We start from the raw sequence: 20,584 nt of genomic DNA, 5'->3' as shown, positions 1-20,584 counted from the left end.
GATCAAAAAGGATTCATAAGAGGGAGACAATTGCATGATCTCACTCAGCAGTGCTATGGATATAGCCACTGAAGGGAAGTTACCACTAGCACTTTTAACCTTTGATGCTGCTAAAGCATTTGATCATGTAAATTGGGCATACTTGCAGGAAGCTATCAAACAATACCGTTAGGAGAGAATTTTTAAAGAGTAACAAGAAACATATACACAGTGCCAGCTGCAAAAGTACTTATACATGGAGGCTTATCAAAACGAATACAGATTGGAAGAGGGACTAGACAGGGCTGTCCTTTGTCTCCTCACCTTTTAAATCTGTACATAGAACTGCTGGCCAATATGATAAAGAGATCTGAGGGAATTACCCCTTTTCAATTCAATGGCTGGTCAAATAAAGTGGCATTGTATGCGGATGACTAATAGTTTACACAAGTGACCTTAATAAGACCTTCCCATTGATTACAAAGTTGTTAGGCAATTTTGGAGAAATTTCAGGCTATCAAGTAAACATTCAGAAAACAGAAATAATGCACTGAAATATAGAAACATCAATAGCTGGATCTAAAATTAGTGTTAAGTATTTAGGAATAGAGGTATCGAAAAATATCAATGAAATTGCTCAAGTAAATCTAAATTTAAGGATTAAGGAAATGAGGAAATTATTGAAAGCATGGAGTTGCCTATCCATGTCCTTTATGGGGCGTTCAAATGTAATAAAAATGTCCATTCTACCAAAGTTCACTTTTTTATGTAATGCCATACTGCTAGAGTTTAAGACCCCATGGCTAAAAAAGATACAAAGTGAAATTAATAGCTTCATATGGGCCTCAGAAGGTGTGAGGATTGCAAGGGGGAAACTCTGCCAGAGAAAATACCGAGGGGGTATTGCAAGCCCGACCTGCTTTCTTACTATAGAGCCTTTCATTTTAAACATATAAGAATCCTTTTTAGACTTCATGCGATTACTTTTCTTACTAGAAAATCGTAACAGACGAAGACCACTGTTTATACAAGTTTGGACACCCTAAATACTTTAATAAGATTAAACTAAAAGTTCTCAACAATGCATACAAGCTATGGTATGAAATCAGAAGAATGTGGAGGATCCCGTATTACAGCCGGTTAGCACCCATTTGCAGGTCTCTAGGCACCACAGAGTGTCTAAAAGACACATTAGCAATCACACTTAGGGATGCAGGCATAACAAGATGGGGACAATTGACTTGCTCTGGGCCGTTACTAAGTTGGAAATCACTATATGAAGCAACAGAGGGTAGGATCTCCAGGTTTAAATGTTATCAGTTACTAAATTGGTAAAAAAATCAGGAACAAAGTCTAGAAACTACAGCGTATCTGGAGAACAAATGTTCAAGTGATGCACAGAAAAAAGAGATATTGAAATGGTATTGGTATTTAATACAAACAACAGAAGACGAATTTACCGTCCAAGACGAAATATGTAGGAAGACCTTCCCAACCCAAGACTTGCATCATCTCTGGCAAGTATCCTGCACTCTTTTATGGCAAACTATAATTTCTGCACCACTTAGGAGAAACGATCTCTTTACTTTGCATAGTTCATACTGGACACCGGAAAGCCTCTCCAAACTGAACAACCAGGTGGTAAGAGAATGCCCAAAGTGTGGGGGCCTCAAGGCGATTGACACCCACATGTTTTTACCAGTGTCTACAACTGGGAATCTTCTGGGAAGAAGTGGGTAAGGCTATTGATTAAGTCTTAGAAAAAAATATCAAGTAAAGCCCACTAACCATTATTTTTGGTATTTTGGACATAAACATTTCTACTACTGTATTAAGTAAAATACAAAAAAATTATTGTTTATTTTACTTATACCAGCAAGGCATGAGATATGTATGAATTGGATTCTTACCACCCCCCCTATGGTGACAGAGTGAATCGTTTCAGTAAGGAAAGTTAGTTTGGTGGATAAGCAAAGAGGAAACAGATTTAAAACCAGGTTTTGATACTTATGGGATAAACAAATGAGGGAGGGTAGGGAGGAATGTCCAATGATTACACACATTGTGATCTTGTAGATTCAAATGATTGGCATGGTAGTGTTGTGACCAACATTCAAATTAATCTAAAGGTTCTAAGACATCCTAACCCTCAGCACCACATCAAAGGGCGGTCTCCAGCCAAGCCAATCAGAACCACAAAAAGGGACCTTGTCTAACATAACCATAAAAATCGCATGAATGAGGGCATACACTTTTTTTTAAAAAAGCTTACAATTTGTTGGGTATTTACAACTACAAGTTTAATTTTCCAATTGTAATATTATTACTACTGAGACTGGACTATCTTTTTATGTGTGGACTTCTCCACCACAACTGTGGAATTTCCGTGGTAGTAAAATTACTATACTTAAACTCGTAGTTTGTGAATACCAAAACAATAGTAAACCTTTTATCAGGCACCAAATGTATTATTAAACATTGCAATGTGTGCATTTATAAAATATAAATTTGATTATAACTATGGATGACTTTTTGACACTTGTTGATGTGCTTCTCTCCTGATTAAGCCAATAGTCTTGCCTTTTATATTTGTATTTTGTTTTTAAAAGGGGGTTGGGGCAAATGGGTGTTGGGTACATCACGTGGCTGAAAGCATGCCCTGCTCCCAATCCCGCTCCATGCACAGCTGAAGTGTGTGCATGGCAAGGGGTGTGTCAGGAACCCTTATCCCCGCTCAAGGTAGAACCTTAAAGAAAATATGTTGGCCTCCATCTACTTACCTGCATGTAGAGGCTCGCCTTGGAAAAGACAAAATCTGTGTTGGAGATCCTCCCTTTGACTGGTGTTACTGGAATTGCAGCGTTCTGCCATAATGGAAGGATACCAGACCGCTCCACTTCCTGTAGTGGGGGCGCGGTCTAGTTGTTTCCTCCCGAGTCAAAGCGTGACAGTAATGTGCATGCGCGACTAGCGTGCTGCGCACTTCAACTGAGAGAAACCGTCTGACAGGAGCCTGGTGAATCGAGCTCGCTGTCAAAACTCAGTTTTTCTCATGGAATACCCGAGAGTCTTGTTGGCATCGTTCTTCTTTAATGGGAAGTAAATTAGGTACACATTTTAAGAGCTGTTGAAGAAGTACTTAAAAGATAATCTTTTCTTCCTCAGCATGTTGGCACTCTGAAGTTCTAGAAGCAGTTCAGGCTAGTCCAGGCATTGAGGACCAGAAGGAGCAAGTATTCATGGAGTATCTTCTGTCCAGAGAAGAACTCAAAATATTCAAGTAAGCGTATCTAGTAGTTTTCCTGGTAATTCGCTCGCAGTGACCCAGAGGCCCCAGGGTTCTCGAGTGATATTTCAAACTCGTTGTAATCCAGAGGTGTTCAGAGTCCTTGAGTCATATCACGAAAAACTTCAGTGTTTCTTTTAAAGGCAGGAGAAAAAGACTTGTTCAGATACTGAGTACAAATTGCATATTCAGAAAAAACAAACTTTTATAACCACAACTGCATTAAAAGAAAAACCTACTGAAGTATTTGTGGAAAGATTGTTTAAGAAACATTTTGGCTATATTGATTGAGAAAAAGCATGAAAGACTGACTTCTTAAGACTGTAAAATTACTCTGAAGAGAATGTATCGCTTGCAGCGTTATATACAGTGCAGCAACAACTAGAAAGTACCAGCGTGTTCTTCCAATTAATCAGATTTTACACAAGACATAATTAGGTAAAACAGCTCAGAGAGTAGCTAGCTATTCAAAAAGCAAGAGTAGTGAGAATGTTCAGAAGATAACTCACAGTCTTAGGAGGGTAATTATTGTGTTCTATTTTACAGAGTTTTCACTTGAAATCCAGAAGCAGGAGCCAGTGACTTGAAGCGTGTCTCTCTTGTTTTGTCTCCCACTTCCACTTCCCCTTTCCCCCAGACTAAGTTCAGGGACAGTGAAGTCCTATTGTCACTGGTCTTGGTTTGTGGGATCTGGGGTAAGAGCATCTGTTCCTGAGGGGGCCACCCTTAGATTGTATCCTTTTCTGACAGATTGAAGTGCCTTCCTCTTAATTGAGGATTTTCAGGCCACCTCCTAGACAGTATGGCGGAAGGGTTGGATTTAAAAGCCCTGACTAATGTCTTAAATAGTATGCAGGAACAATTAAATAATACCTTAGAAGAAATTAAGGCATTGAGGGAGGAGGTTAGAAGATCTAGTTAGGAGTCTATTCAAACTCGGAAAAGGCTTGACGATTTGGTTGCAGCAGGGTCAGTTTTTAGAGGAGTTTCATCTCCCACTCCGCGCCCCTCACCTTCTCACATATCCACTCAGGTTATTCATGCCATCTCACCCATGATCCCGTTAGCCTCTCAAGAGAGGTATGGTGGAGATCCACTTAAAGCCCAGATTTTTTTAACGCAGTGCTCTTTGCACTTTTTGTGGCGCCCAGTGATCTTTACAGAAGAGCAAGCAAAGGTGGCTTTAATTTTGTCGTATCTGACTGGTGATGCAGCAGCATGGTCAATGTCCTTGGTCACCAAAAATGATCGAATTCTGTTCAATTATAAAAACTTCAAGGTGGAGTTTGCAAGAATATTTGATCGGCGTTCTGCCTCTCAGGCAACTGATAATGAATTTTTAGATCTCAAACAAGGAAACCGAGACTTAGTGGGGTATCTAGCGAGTTTCAACAAATTAGTTGTGGAAACAAATTGGCCAGAGGAAAAAAGAGCAGCCATATTTTACAGAGGACTGTGAAATGAGCTTAAGAATGCCCTGGCGCAAATTCCTCAAAGACCTACAGAAATTTCCGAACTTATTGTTTTGTTTTACAACTGGATCAACGATTAAGTGAATGTCGACATGAGAGAAAAAGAGAGTTTCGCCCTCCACCGCCACGGTTTGATCGAGTGAAAACAGACGGCCATAAGAGTTCTGAAGGAGTGTCTACAGAAGAACCTATGCAGATAGGATCAGTTAGGGGACCCTCAACTAAAGAATAGAAAGAGAGGCGAAGAAATTCTCAGTTATGTCTATATTGTGGATTGTCGGGACATTTTGTCAAGGAATGTACGAAGAAGCCCAGGACTACACAACAGGTAAAAGATCGGCTTCGCCCGTAGAAGGAGTTGCACGGGTGGAAGCGTCAGTAAAGTCAGCTCCAGGACCACAGCACAATATGAACACCTTATAGTCTACAGCCCCTCATTTAATTGTAATTTTTACAGTAAAGTTTCGAGACAAAGAAATCAAAGAGGTTTCAGTTATGATTGATTCTGGGGCCACAGGGAACTTCTGAGACATAAAGTACGCTCGTCAGAGCGGAATACTATTTGTGGAAAAGCAGTTTTTGGAAGATGTTCGGGCAGTAGATGGCACCAATCTATCGTCTTGCCCGATTAATCATGAAACTGAATTAGTTCAGTTAACTGGGTTAAAGGGTCATTCAAAACTTATAACCTTCAATGTAATAGATGCACCGCATTTTCAGTTAATTCTTGGCCTCCCATGGTTGACGGAACACAATCCCTGTATTGATTGGAGCAAGAGAACAATTGTAATGGATTCTTCCTTTTACAAGGAGAATTGTTTTTGCGAACAAAAACGAGTCATGGAGGATACTCCGGTCCGAAATTTGGTTTCTCATCGCCCTGCCCAGATTTGTACGTTGGAAACTTAAGAAATTCCTGTGGAATACCAAGATCTATCAGCAGTTTTTGATAAGAAGGAAGCAGAGAAGCTACCGCCGCTTCGCCCTTATGACTGCAAGACTGAGATTGACCCAGGAGGGGTTTTGCTATGTAGTCGAATTTATGCCCTCGCTGAAACTGAGAATCAATTTTTAAAGGATTATTTGGATCAGCATCTAGCCTATGGATTCATACGTCCTTCACAGTCCCCAGTTTCATCCCCTCTTTTTTTTATTACGAAGAAAGATGGAGATCTCCGTGCCTGCATAGATTATAGGGCCTTGAATCAAGTGACAATCAAGAATCGATATCCACTCCCTTTGATTTCAGTGTTACTGGATCAAGTAAAGGATGCCAAGATCTATACAAAGCTGGACCTGCGGGGAGCATATCACTTAATCAGAATAGCTCCTGGAAATGAATGGAAGACGGCGATTCACACACAATATGGATTATTTGAGTATCAAGTAATGCCATATGGTTTATGCAACTCTCCAGCTGCTTTTCAGCATTTCGTGAATGATGTGTTGGAAGAATTTTCGGATAGAGTCGCTGTCGTTTACATCAACCACGTTTTGATTTTTTCAAACAGTGTGGAGGAGCACACACAGCATGTGAGAGCAATCTTGACCAAGTTGTTCGAAAATCATCTTTACGTGAAGTTAGAGAAGTGTGCTTTTCATGTACATCGTGTGGAATTGTTAGGGTTCGTATTATCACCAGAAGGAGAGAGTATGGATTCAACCAAGGTCAGGGCAGTTCAAGAATGGCCTTCTCCAAGATCAGTGAAGGAGATTCAAAGCTTCCTGGGATTCTCAAACTTCTACCGTCGATTTATTTCGGACTCCTCTCAGAAGGTGGCTACAATAACTCGACTGTTAAAAAAGGAATTACATTTGTTTTGGGAGCAGAAGCTGAAGAAGCCTTCCGATTTTTAAAAAAATCTTTCACCCAAGCTCCAATTTTGCTGCACCCAGGAACTGAAGATCCGTTTTATGTTGAAACTGATGCCTCCGATGTGGCCATAGGGGGAATTTTATCTCAGCGGTATTTAACCACTGGCCAGGTACATCCAGTAGCTTATTACTCAAGAAAACGGAATCCTTCAGAATGCAAATATTCCATTGCAGACAAAGAATTACTGGCAGTAAAATGTGCATTCAGAGAATGGCGACATTATTTGTTGGGTGCAAAACACAAGGTCACTGTGCTTACCGACCACCGGAACGTGCAATTTCTCAAATCTATGCACACCCTTACTGCCAGACAGTTAAGGTCGTCCTTGCTTTTTGCTGATTTTGATTTCGTGATTACCTTCAGGCCAGGGAAGAGTAACGCTAATGCAGACGCTCAATCTCAAATAGATTCTAACTCTTTGGAGTCTGATGGAGAGCCGCAGAACATCATTCCAGAAGAGAAAATTATTTTGTCCACCTACACTTCAGAAATTGTGGACAAATTCCAAAAGGCCATGACAGTCCAGGAAATGAATGAATGGGCTAGGGAAGCTGATGGCAGAAAAATCAAGAATGGCCTTCCTTACCAGTACAATCGTCTATTTCTTCCTACAAAAGAGCTTCAAGAAAAGGCGTTGGAATCTTGTCATGACAATATACTCGCAGGTCACAGGGGGATCCATAAAACCATGGAATTGGAGGAGAGACATTTTTGGTGGCCAAATATAAAGCCGCAGATACGACAATTTGTGACCACTTGTGAGAGATGTTTAAGAGGAAAAACTGATTGAAGACCCCCACAGGGAAAATTAATGCCATTACCAACTTCACCCACCTCACCCTTGGCACACTGTGTGAATGGATTTGATAGTAGATTTGCCTCCAAGTCAAGGGTTTACTACCATTTTGGTTTTTGTGGATGTCTTTTCAAATATGGCACATTTTGTACCATTTAAAAAGACTCCAAGTGCTCAGCATTTGGCTCAACTTTTTTCCCAGCATATAGTGAGATTACATGGAGTTCCCAAGATTCTAGTTTCTGACAGAGTCACACAATTTGTTTCCCATTTTTGGAGGGCTTTTACACACAAATTAGGAATTGACACTCGTTTTTCCACTAGCTATCATCCAGAAACTGATGGCCAGACAGAGAGAGTAAACCAAGAGCTTGAGCAATACCGTCAACTTTATCTTTCAGATCAAAAGATGGAGTGGTCAGGGGGCATGGCCAACAGCATGGCCGGGTAAGACGTACCTCAGCGAAGCTCCCGATGAGCTGCTGTAAATCCGACACACATGATGACAACATTTCCCCAAATACACCAAATAAGAGACCGGTTTGAGGAGGAAGAGAATCGCCGAATCCTGCCGTCAAATTGCAGAAAATCGAACTTGAAATTCGGACAGCGCGGGTCCCCTACACCAAGATGGCAGCTGGACGCGATCTGCCGGACCGGAAGTAACACTGCCCGCAAATTAGACCCTGCGGCGAGTGGTGATCGCGCTGGCCTAAAGCGCACACAGAGACCAACATCGGCTGTGGCGGAGGGTCCCCCCGTGGGGTATCCCCTGAGGAGCGGGAGCCGCCCGACGTCACTAGGCTCCGAGGAGGCGCCTGACCCTGGCCCGATACTTTGCCCGAGCCCGGTGCTAGGATGAAGAGGAGGCGCGGGGGAGCTCCAGCTGCGTGCCCGGTCGGAGCCCGAGGACGGAGGGCGGTGGTGAGACGAGGACGCCTGCTGGAGACCGCTAGGAGGCCCGATCTGACGGAAGGTGTGGAACGCTCCGATGCGCTGGGAACTACGGCTGCGGGAGGTGACGCAGGCCTAAGAGAGACTCGTAGAGGGGCCGCGCCACCAAAGACTGAACAGCAATGGCAGGCCTGGGGGAAGAAAGGGCATCAACGGCCAGAGGTGTGCGAGCAGCAACTGGGCCCCCCCTCCCCCCACCCAGACTGCACACCATATCCTGCCCACTAACCTCAGCCATCGGGACCATCCGCCTGAGACCGTGGGAGGCACTCTAGAAAGCTGCACAGAAGACAAACGGGTGGCGATGACCCCCCCCCCCTGCGCCTGAGAGGCGCGCCACAGGACACTCTAAGTGGGGCCTAACCCATGTGGTGGCGCGGGCTTTGACATTGATTCCATTGAACACTCCCACAGGAGATACAAGAACAAGTGAGCCCAGCAGACTTCCCACGCTGTAGGGTGACCCTGACTCCTGCTACTGGCAGGGAAGCACAGTTATAGGAGGGCCAGCAAACCCCAGGCCTACCGCACCAGTTGGAGGTCTAAAATCGGTTGCAGGACTTGGCAAGTGGGGTTCTCCTATCACGAACAGCGGCCTGTACAAACGTGATTCACGACCACCACCGTGGTTTCCCCTCCATCCGGCTCCCTTCCACTGCGGGAGCCCAACAGCCACGAAGGGACAAGAAAGAAACTCCTGCAGTAAGGTGTAATATTACAGGGAGACAAGATGGGGAAAAGAGACCCGGTGGCCAAAACTGCTAGACAGGAAACCATGGACAACTATGCCACTGCCCGCCCGCAAAAGGAAACGATCCCGGTGGTGCCCGGCACACACGCTGACATCGCCATGCTCTTGGAGGCGATCCAAGCATCCAGGATGGGCATACAGGACTCAAGAGTGGCGCTGGAGGGCAAAATCGGCGAGGTGGGCTCGGAGGTCCTACTACTGCGCCAGGACTTTCGGAACCTGAAAGAGAGGGTGACGACGGCGGAGACACGGATTGGCGAAGCAGAGGATTCCCTCACCACCCTCTAAAAAGACATGGCGGAACTCCAAGCTTCATACAGGCAACTGCTGTGGAGGGTGGATGATGCAGAAAACAGGGCGAGACGCAACAACCTGCGATTCGTAGGTTTTAGAGAAGGCATTAAGGGAACGAATGCGGCGGCCTACCTACACTCATGGCTAACGACGACCTTCCCGCAGGCTCCTTTCTCGAACTGCTTTGTCATTCAAAGGGCTCATAGGGCACTGTTAGCGAAGCCATCGGAGGCAGCAAGGCCACGTCCGATCATTGCACGGTTTCTCAATTTCGCAAACAGAGACCTCATACTAAGAGAGGCCAGAAAGAAGGGTGAAATACGACAAGACCACACGAACATTATGATCTTTCCAGATTACAGTCAGGAGGTCCAGAAACAAAGACGCTCCTATGACTCAGTGAAAGCAAAACTGCGAAATCTACACATGTCATACATGCTGCTCTTCCTGGCAAAATTGAAAGTAAACTTCGGGGGTAGGTCGCACTTCTTTAACCGACCGGAGGAGGCCTGGCAGTGGCTAGAGGAACGCCCATTGATACGGGAGGCGGAGGAGGAAGGACGCAGAATAAGGTCCGAGATAGCAACCGCCAATCTGCGGAGGAGCCCTCCCAAGGCAGAAAGAGTCCTGAAACCGCGGACGAGAAGACGCTCGCAGACAACTCCATACCCTGGTCCCAGCACGGCGGGACGAAAGAGACAAAATCCGGTAACACCAGCAGAATAACAAGCGACATCGGACTCCAGGTTCAGCTGTCTGGTAAATCATACTAGCTCGGATGAGGAGGACGACACAGGAGGCCGAACATCAGAAGGGGAGGAAGTAGTGGAACAATCCCTGCATCCTCTGGTCACTGCAATCCATGAGCTGGAACAGGAACCGACCGGCCCACCAGAGGATCCGGACATTGAGACTTAGGACTCCCATTCCTGATGAGGGACAGGACTGATATCCGGAATAGCAGCTCATCGCTACCGGGGCACGCAAGTCACAAGCACACACCCCTTTTCTCATTGACTATTGTTTAATTGTTTGATATGCACGCAGTTTTTCTAGGTTGACCAAGCAGGAAAGGGATACGGCAACCCAGTGGTTGCGCTAATTATTCCTTTAGCTTAAGTGGGGGGGACATCGGGGAGTGCGACAGGCCTGCTCCGCCAACAGTCTTGTTTCTGCGGAAGCTAAGACTGACCGGGGGGGGGGAGGTGGGGCTGGGGTGGGGGGGGGAGGTGGGGCTGGGGTGGGGGAGGGGGGTTATGGACGTTTCCAGTTATTCAGGGGGATGGGACGGGCACCACGTTGGGGGCCAGATAGGGAAGAGAGAGGGGGCGAGTTGGAATTGAATGGGGGGGACGATCATGTTACACTGGCTGCGCACTCCTGCACTCCAGGAGACACCTTCACACACAGATGGTCGACTACACTACGAGACACGCACTCCAAGATGGCGGGTGAAGAGGTGGGACAGACCCTTGACCGATGGGGATACAGTGTCCTGACGTGGAATGTTAATGGCCTTGGCAGCAAGATAAAGAGAGGATTAGTGAATACATACATGAAAAGACTGCACCCTGACATAATACTGTTGCAGGAAACCCATCTTAAAGGTACTAACTGTGCCTTCCTGGCCAGGGGTCAATACAAGGCACACTCAGGATACACCACGGACTCGAGAGGGGTGGCAATTCTAATTAAAAAGACTAGGCCGTTCACCGTAACCCAAACATGGACAGACCCACAGAGGACGTACGTAGGATTTAAGGGGACTTGGAACAGACATACGTATACGATACTATCCGTGTATGCTCCTCCAAAACTGCAGGCCAACACGTTCAAGAAAGTGGCGGAGATACTCTTGGACACAGCTGACACCACACAGATCCTTTGGGGAGACTTTAATGATGTTATGGATGTAGGACTGGAACGGACGGGGATGATCTCCAGAGATCGGACCCCGACCCCTCTGTCTGTAATGTTGGACAATGTGGGGCTCACAGATGTATGGAGATGGCTTCATCCAGATCAAAGGTCTTACTCCTTTTTCTCCGGGGTACACAAAGTATATTCAAGACTGGACTATGTGTTTATGTCTCGGCAACACCTGACAGTAGATGACACGGCGGAATATCAGGCAAGGGGAGTCTCCGATCACTACCCATTGTTAGCAAAGGTAGGAATGGGGAGACGTACGAAGGGAGGATCCTGGAGATTGACGGCATGGGATCTGCAAAATACAAATGTGCTCAGGGGCCTAAGAGCCGATGTAAAGGTCTATATTGCCAAGAATGAAGGGACGGTTCCCTCCCGGGTGACGTTCTGGGAGGCACTAAAGACGGTGATACGGGATAGGGTACAATGCAGGCTGGCAGAGGTCAGAAGGAAGCTCCATGCTGAAACAGCTGCATTGGAGGCTGCTATTTTAGACCTGGAAGGGGCCTATCAGACATCAAAAGAGGATAGAGTACTCAGGAAGCTAATGGACCAGCAGTAGCAATACAGGGAGCTGGTGACGGGGGAGGCCAGGACCCAGGCCCTGGCCACCCTACACCGCCTCTATGATGTAGGGGATAAATCGGGCAAACTACTGGCATGGCTTAGCAAGAAGGAACGCACAGCCAGATGGGTGGAGCAAATAAGGAACCTGGAGGGATTGCTTGTTGGATCTGATACTCAGATCGTGGAAATATTTGCTGATCACTACGAATGCTTCTATAGGGCAAGAGGCCTGGGGAAAACTGAGGAGGCATTTTATTTATTTATTTTGAGAATTTATAGAGCACAACCGTCACCATTACAGGCATCCTGGCGCTGACAGAGACCAACGAGGGGTAAAGAACAGACAGAGTAGGAAGGCTAGCAAGGAAAGAGCCAGGTTTTCACCTTTTTTCTGAAATGCAAGAGTTCATTTGTGGACCTAAGCTCGATGGGGAGGGAGTTCCAGAGTCTGGCGGCAGCCACCTCAAAGCATCTACCTCCAGCTCTGACCTTTTTAAATCTAAGAACCACTACCAGTCTAGCATCAGATGATCGAAGTTTTCTGGTAGGGGTATACCAAACAAACTTGGATTGTAGAGGAGCTGGACCGCAGCCATGAAGAGCTTTAAAAACTGTACAGAGGGCTTTAAATTGAATTCTTTGTCTAAGAGGGAGCCAATGTAGCTTTGCCAAGGCCAATGGTCCATGAGATCTTCTAGGCCACCCCAAGGCCAGTTTCGCGGCCGCGGATTGAACCCTTTGAAGCCTGTCCAGTAGATATTCAGGGGCCCCAAGCAGGAGGGCATTGCAATAGTCCAACCTGCTCAGGATAGTACATCTGACCACTTGGGCACGCGCGTAAGTGGGTAAGAGGGGCAGAACCTTCCTAAGTGAGCGAAGGATAGCGAGGCAACAAGCCGACGTTTTCTGCACATGGGTGTCCATGCTGAGTCCTTGGTTTAACATGACCCCAAGGTTGCGGAAAGATTCTGCAGGCTGTACGTTAGAGCCTGTTTCTGGGGGCCAGAAGTTGTTAGGAAATGGGCGGGGGATCCTCGTTCCAGCGCAATAAAGCACTTCGGTTTTCCCGACATTAAACTGAAGTGAGTTAGTCTTTAACCAACTTGACGTATTCCGTAGACAATTATGAAAGACCTCCATGGAGACGGAGTCCTCTCCTTCCAATGAAAGGATCAACTGCGTGTCATCGGCATAATTAACAGTTCTAATGCCGAATCCTTTAATAAGCCTAATTAGCGGCCTAAGGTACACATTAAAAAGAATTGGGCTAATAGCAGAGCCCTGGGGGACTCCGTGCAACACCGGAGAAAGGCATGATTGGTAAGGTGGCATAGAAACAGCCTGCTGCCTATCAGTCAAAAAAGAGTGGAACCATTGCAGTGCAGAGTCTCTCACTCCTACCTCCGCCAACCGCCTTAGTAGGATCTTATGGTTTACTGTGTCAAAGGCGGCAGACATGTCGAGCAGGATCAAAAATGAAGCCTGTCTTCTGTCTGCACGCCTTTGCAATTCATCCATGGCGGAGATAAGAGCTGTTTCGGTTCCATGAGCGGGCCGAAAGCCGAATTGGTCCTCGTCAAGTAGGAGATGATGTTCCAGGTGGGTGGAAAGAGTGTTACTAACCACCCTCTCAACTATCTTGGCGGGGAATGGCAGCAGTGAAATGGGCCGATAATTTTTAGAGCAGTCGGGGTCCAAGGAAGGTTTTTTTAGCAAAGAGGAGACTAATGCCCGTTTCCAATGGGCAGGGACGGTGCCAGTCACCAGGGATTGATTGCAAATGAGATGGAGTGTGGGGAAAAGCTCATCTTCAAATTCCTTCCAAATTTTAGGGGGCACCGGGTCCAGGGGAGAGCCAGACACAATCCCTCTAGCTATCTTGGTAAATATATCAAATGTAAGTGGCAGAAACCTGCACAGTGACACCTCTGGTGCCAAAGCCGAATCGGGTAATTGGTCAACTAAGGGAACCAAGCCCGGGTCAGAAAGGGAATCCGTGTCAAGAGGGGTGTCCAAGTCTTTCAGGATCAGATCTATTTTCTCTTTAAAGAAGGTGGCAAGATTGTCACAGAGTTCTTGGGACGGGACAATCACATTCTTGCAAGACTCCGGATTGGTGACGCTGTTTAAGATGTTAAAAATGCTCCTCGAGTTAGAGGTGGAGTTGCAGATCAGAGTGGAGTAATAGTCCGCTTTAGACTTTTTAATGAGATTTTTATACGCCAGAATCTTAGTCTTCCAAGCAGCTTTGGAGATTTCGCTGTAGTCGCGTCTCCACTTTCTCTCGGCTTGTTTACATTCCAATTTTAAAGTTTTTAGGTCATCATTAAACCATTGAGCGGAGTCTTTACCCCTAATGAGCCGAGTTTTTAGAGGGGCAGAGGTATCTACCACCAGAGAAATGCTGGAGTAAAAAGAGTTGTAATTATCATCAGCACATTTGCTCTCATCAAAGAGCGAAGCCAGATGGAACACATCCCCAGAGAGGTGTAGTCGTGAAAGAGCCTTCCAGTCTCTACACTTAATTTCCCTGGATGGCGCAGGTGCCTTATGTGAGTTCAACTTCTTGAAAAGAAAGAATTTAACTAGCGAGTGGTCTGTCCAGTCCATTGGAAGGCACATTGCACTACTTAGAGCGCATAGACCTACTTGCCCTGACCCCTGAGGCTCAGCAAGCCTTGGAGTCTGAAATTACCGTAGAGGACATATCGGGAGCCATAGCTAGACTGCTACCGGGTAAAACACCGGGCCAGAATGGGTTCCCCGCAGAATTTTTTAAACCCACAGCGGATCTCCTGATGCACCATCTTAAGGGGCTCTTTGATGGGGCTCTACAAGACGGGAGGCTCCCCCCAGACCTTTGCGCGGCAACGATAATCCCAATACATAAAGAAGGGAAGTCGCAGGTAGACTGCGCTTCATACCCCCCCATCTCCCTCCTGAACACGGAGGCAAAACTTCTGGAAACGATCCTGGCATTGCGGCTATGCACAGTGATATCAGACCTGGTGCACCTAGACCAAACGGGCTTCCTTCCAGAGCGAGCCACCAGGTTAAATCTCCGTCGCACCCACAATTGGTTGCAAGAAGTACAAGAGAGAGAGGACCCGCACTGGTTCCTGTCCCTGGACAGAAGGCCTTCGACACTGTCCACTGGCCGTTCCTTGAGGGCGTATTAGAAAATTTTGGGTTCGGCTCCAAATATCGACAATGGGTTCGACTGCTGTACACTGAACCTAGTGCCAGGGTACGAGTAAACGGGGTAACGTCAAGGGAGTTCCAGATTCGAAGGGGGACCCGACAGGGATGCCCATTATCTCCCCTTCTCTTTGCGCTCACGATAGAAGCGCTCGCCACTAAGATCCGACAGAATATAGCCATTCAGGGTTTTAAAAGGGGAGAGGGGGACTCAGAAGAAGAAAAAATATCACTCTACGTGGACGATATCCTCCTGTCTATCACTCGCCCGGAGACGACAATACCAGAAATGTTCCGGGAGCTGGAACAATATGGGCAGCATGCGGGCTACCAGATTTATTGGCATAAATCAATTCTTTACGACCCTAAGGGACAGGGAACCTGTCCGGACCTCCCGGGACGATTGCTGACGACTATTGAGGGCTTCAAATACCTCGGGTGTACGTCACCCTGGACAGACAGCTGTCATACCGTCAGAACCTACAGCGAATTTTTGAGAATTTCACAACGGATGCGGTCTGATGGAGGCAGCTCCCCCTCACGCTCTTGGGGCGGGCCGCGATGTTCAAGATGATCACACTGCCCAAGTTCCTGTATGCCCTACAAAACGAGTACTACCCACTTCGCTCAAAAGTGTTCCAGACAATACATGCCGAGCTGAGGTCTTTCCTCTGGCTGGGTAAACAACCCAGAGTTTCGCTGAAAACCCTTCAAAGACATCAGTACAGCGGCGGGATTTCACTCCCGAACCTAGAGGCATACTACTGGGCGGAACACTTAGTCCCAATTAATAACTGGATACACGCGCAGGCAGATCATCCAACTTACGCCCTTGAAAGGCACAGGATGTCCCACAAGCCGTTGATGTGCTACCTATACGGGGGTGCCGGAGGGGGTCAGATACTCCCGGCTACGGGAATCACCTTGCAAATCTGGAATAACGCTATGAAACGCACTAGGTGGGGGATGAAACCCACAAGACAGACGCCGATATGGCCCTGTGCATGGCTAACAGAATTAAACAAATTAAAGGGCTTCCAGAGGTGAGACGACCTGGGTATCTCCACCTTGGGGGACATAGTGGCCAGAGGAGCGCTGAAACAATTTCGGCTCTGGGCTCGGACTTTGGACTGCACCGTACACAGTACTTTAAATATGCGCAGCTGCGACATGCTTGGCGAGCCCAAAATATCCAGGCAGACGAACTACCGGAGTATGCGCCGCTAGAGGGACGCCTCCTACAGGAGCGCATACCGGAAAAGGCAGTCTCACTTACCTACAAAACATTGACAAATAACATGCTGGACGACCTAGCTAGGCTCAGATGGACGTGGGAGACCGAGGTGGGGGAAATGGAGGATATAGACTGGGACATTGTACTGATGCATCCCAGGGAGGTAGCAATTAAATCCCGACTGCGCCTCATCCAGTTTAATGTGCTCCACAAAACTTACTATGACAGAGCACGGCTTCACAAAATGGGGAGGACAGAGAACACGACGTGCCTCAAATGCAGAGATATGGAGGGTGACTTTTATCACACAGTATGGTCCTGTAGTAAGATACAAGAGTATTGGAGTAGGATCTTTGCGGAGTTGAGTGAGGTGCTGGACATTCAACTCCAACCGGAGCCCAGATTGGCCCTCCTGGGCATGACCAATGATGTAGACCTAACGCGCCCCTTACTGACCTTTCTGGTACTAGCGCTAGTGGTGGCCAAAATAGACATAGCCAAATATTGGGGAGCACCACAACTGCCAAGATTAGATGAGTGGAGGACTGGTCTAGATCTCTATATGGCTGCCGAGAGGGTCACTTACAAAGCTAGGGGATGCCCGAAGAAGTTCCAGAAGGTCTGGGGAAGATGGAGACACTATCATGGTTTGGATGGGGGGCTATAACGGGGGTCTCAATAGTGGACAATTAAACTACCCTATGAATACACCACGGGACCGCAGCGGTCCCAACCGTATAGATAATCACAATACAGCACTTTGGCTATGGGGCAAGATCGGAATGAAATTTTTAAAGAAGGTAATGTGGGGAGGGTGGAGGGAGGGAGAAACGGAGATGTGCACTGCTGATGACATGATTGTACTGTTAAGTTATGATAAAATGCAAATAAAAACGTTTTAAAAAAAATAAAAAATAAAAAAAAGATGGAGTGGTCAGAGTTAGTCTGGGCAGCAAAGTTTGCCTATAATAATGCAGCCCATTCTTCCACTGGGAACTCTCCGTTCTATATAAACTAGGGAAGGCACCCAACTTTGATTTTAGAGAAGGAAGAAAGTCCTGTCCCAGCAGTTGAAGAATTTGTATCAGAAATGCAGAAGTCTTTCACACAAGTTAAATAAAATTTGGCTAAGGCAAAGGAATCTTATAAAAAACATGCAGATAAAAGAAGAAGAGTAGAACCAATTTTCAATCCAGGAGATAAGGTTTGGCTATCCACAAAAAATCTTAAGTTAAAAGCAAATTGAAAATTCCAACCCAATTCATTGGCCCATTTAAGTTAGAAAAGATGTTAACTCCAGTGACAGTCAAGATTCACCTACTTGCCTATCTTAAGGTGCACCCCACTTTTCATGTTTCTTTGATAGAGAAAAGTCCACCTAACTTAAGAGTTCATCCAAAAACCTAACCCAATTCAGGTAGTTTCAGAAGAAGAGTTTGAGGTACATTAGATTTTAGATTCCACACATAGAAAAGACAAATTGTATTATCTGATTGATTGGAAGAACTTTGGTCCTGAAGAGAGATCTTGGGAGCCTTATGCTAACATTCATGCTCCAGGACTAATTCGAGAATTTCACAAGGCCAATCCCACAAAGCCAAGGCTAGGGAGATGCTTTCTGGTGGGGGGTACTGTCAGGAACCCTTATCCCCGCTCAAGGTGGAACCTTAAAGAAAATGCGTTGGCCTTCATCTACTTAACTGCATGTAGAGGCTTGCCTTGGAAAAGACGAAATCCGTGTTGGAGATCCTCCCTTCGACTAGTGTTACTGGAATTGCAGCATTCTGCCATAATCGAAGGATACCAGACTGCTCCCACATTCCTGTAGTGGGGGTACGGTCTAGTTGTTTCCTCCCGAGTCAAAGCGTGACGGTAATGCGCATGCGCGACTAGCGTGCTGCACACTTCAACTGAGAGAAACCGTCTGACAGGAGCCTGGTGAATCGCGCTCGCTGTCAAAACTCAGTTTTTCTCATGGAATACCCAAGAGTTTTGTTGGCATCGTTCTTCTTTAATGGGAAGTAAATTAAGTTCACAATAAAGATGCGGATTGCGCACTCCTCTGTTTAATCCCAAACTGAAAAAGTGTGGTGTGCTCCAGGGATATCACTCCCAGACATCAGAAGTGTGGTAATCAGATTAATGTCTGTGGCACTTAACGTAAGTTCCAGCTCCTTGGGCACAACCTTTTAGAATATGTTTCTCTTTGTTATTCCGAAATAAAGACATTTTTTCACATAAACTCTTGTTTCAGATTCTTCTTTTCATTTATTTCATGTTGTCTTCACATGAAAACGATTTTTCTCAGATGATTATAATCAACAAATTTCATGCTTTAAAGTTGATACAACACATATAGGTACATCACTACCCAATGCATTTCGGACGGTCTGTCCTTCGTCAGGATCTAAGTAAATTAAGTACACATTTTAAGAGTTGTTGGAGAAGTATTTAAAAGATAATCTTTTCTTCCTCAGCATGTTGGCACTCTGAAGTTCTAGAAGCAGTTCAGGCTAGTCCAGGCATTGAGGACCAGAAGGAGCAAGTATTCCTGGAGTATCTTCTGTCAAGAGAAGAACTCAAAATATTCAAGTAAGCGTATCTAGTAGTTTTCCTGGTAATTCGCTCGCAGTGACCCAGAGGCCCCAGGGTTCTCGAGTGATATTTCAAACTCGTTGTAATCCAGAGGTGTCCAGAGTCCTTGAGTCATATCACAAAAAACTTCAGTGTTTTTTTTTAAGGCAGGTGAAACAGACTTGTTCAGAAACTGAGTACAAATTGAATATTCAGAAAAAACGAACTTTCATAACCACAACTGCATTATAAGAAAAATCTACTGAAGTATTTTTGGAAAGATTGTTTAAAAAACATTTTGGCTATATTGATTGAGAAAAAGCATGAAAGACTGACTTCTTAAAACTGTAAAATCGCTCTGAGGAGAATGTATCGCTGGCAGAGTTATATACAGTGCAGCACAACTAGAAAGTACCAGCGTGTTCTTCCAATGAATCAGATTTTACACAAGACATAATTAGGCAAAACAGCTCAGAGAGTAGCTAGCTTCCTCCAAGGCACTGGTAAGAGGTATTCAAAAAGCAAGAGTAGTGAGAATGTTCAGAAGATAACTCACAGTCTTAGGAGGGTAATTATTGTGTTCTATTTTACAGAGTTCCCACTTGAAATCCGGAAGCAGGAGCCAGTGTCTTGAAGCGTGTCTCTCTTGTTTTGTCTTACACTTCCCCTTTCCCCCAAACTAAGTTCAGGGACAGTGAAGTCCTATTGTCCATGGTCTTGGTTGGTGGGATCTGGGGTAGGAGCATCTGTTCGGGAGGGGGCTGCCCTTAGATTGCATCCTTTTCTGACAGGGTGGGAGCCTGCAGGAGATTAGCACAGGGTCTGGCCACTGGCCAGGCACTGCGCCCAACCCCATGCGGCACACAGAGATGGACATCTTACTTTACTTTAAAAAAACAAAAATTCACTGAAAAAGCAAAGGTTGAAGTGATGCCATAGTCCAGAATTGTAATATTATCTTACTTTACATTAAAAAACATAGAAATTCACTGAGAAAAAAAAAATATTAAAGGGACTTTACAGTTAGATGAAAGTTGCAGTTAAAATATACCATTGTAAACTAACAAAAAACCACTGAAATTCATCAGTTATAGTTACCTCAACTGACTATAACTTGTGCCCTAAAGTAACTATAACTCTGGCCTTCTCCATGCACTGCTATTTGCCACACATATGACATCACTCCTGACATGTTATATGACATCATTGAAAACATCATAGCAACATCTGAAATTATATAATTGATGAAAATACTCAGCATGTTTGGAGTACAAGTTATAGTTACAATAGGGCCTGAGTTATAGTTACTTGAGATAACTAGAACTGGTGAATATTTTACCAACTGGTGGTTGCCCCTGCGTAGTTATAGTTGGGACATGTTTCCATAAGAAAGGTATTTTTTTGTGTTCCTAAAACCTCTGGCACTCTGTGATGAATCATTATGAAACGTTCCCAAAAAATGTTCTTACACTTCAGCTCATATTAATGTTTCACATTCCCATTAAAAGCCTACGCAGCCACCTCTGATACTTGTAAGGTCATGTTACATCAGGAGTTAGTTGGAAAATATGTTTGGCAGGTATTTATCTGATATATATATAAGCCTTGAACATATTACACCACTTGCATGCACAGGATAGCTGATGTCAAAGTTAGGGAATGGCATACATAGTT

This window comes from Lissotriton vulgaris, chromosome 4_1, assembly GCF_964263255.1.
Source record: "Lissotriton vulgaris chromosome 4_1, aLisVul1.2, whole genome shotgun sequence".
Taxonomy (NCBI): domain Eukaryota; kingdom Metazoa; phylum Chordata; class Amphibia; order Caudata; family Salamandridae; genus Lissotriton; species Lissotriton vulgaris.
This window is presented reverse-complemented; position numbering follows the sequence as displayed.